Here is a 354-nt window from a genome sequence, read left to right as displayed (position 1 = left end):
ATGGAAAGCGAAGGTTCAAGTCCTGGTGCAGGAAAGGCAGCAAAGTCAGCCTGTGGCTTCTTCCCACCAGATCCAAGGTCCTTCGAGAGTCGTCGCCATCCTGACCCTCGCAAGGCAGCTCGGGGCGAAAACAGGACCATTATGGCAAGTTACGTGCCATACGGGAGGGCAGACTTTGGTACGGAGGAAATGATAGCGATCCGTGGTAGCAGGTTTCGTGAATATTTCGCTTTGAAAAATAATAATAATCAAAGGTAAACAAATCTGTTTGTTTTTTTAGAGAATATGTATGTATGTGATTTTTTAAATCATAGTATAAATATGACTGCCAATTGAAATAAGATATATACTTTT

This window comes from Penaeus monodon, chromosome 29 (genome assembly GCF_015228065.2).
Source record: "Penaeus monodon isolate SGIC_2016 chromosome 29, NSTDA_Pmon_1, whole genome shotgun sequence".
Taxonomy (NCBI): domain Eukaryota; kingdom Metazoa; phylum Arthropoda; class Malacostraca; order Decapoda; family Penaeidae; genus Penaeus; species Penaeus monodon.
Note: the sequence above shows the minus strand (reverse complement) of the source record.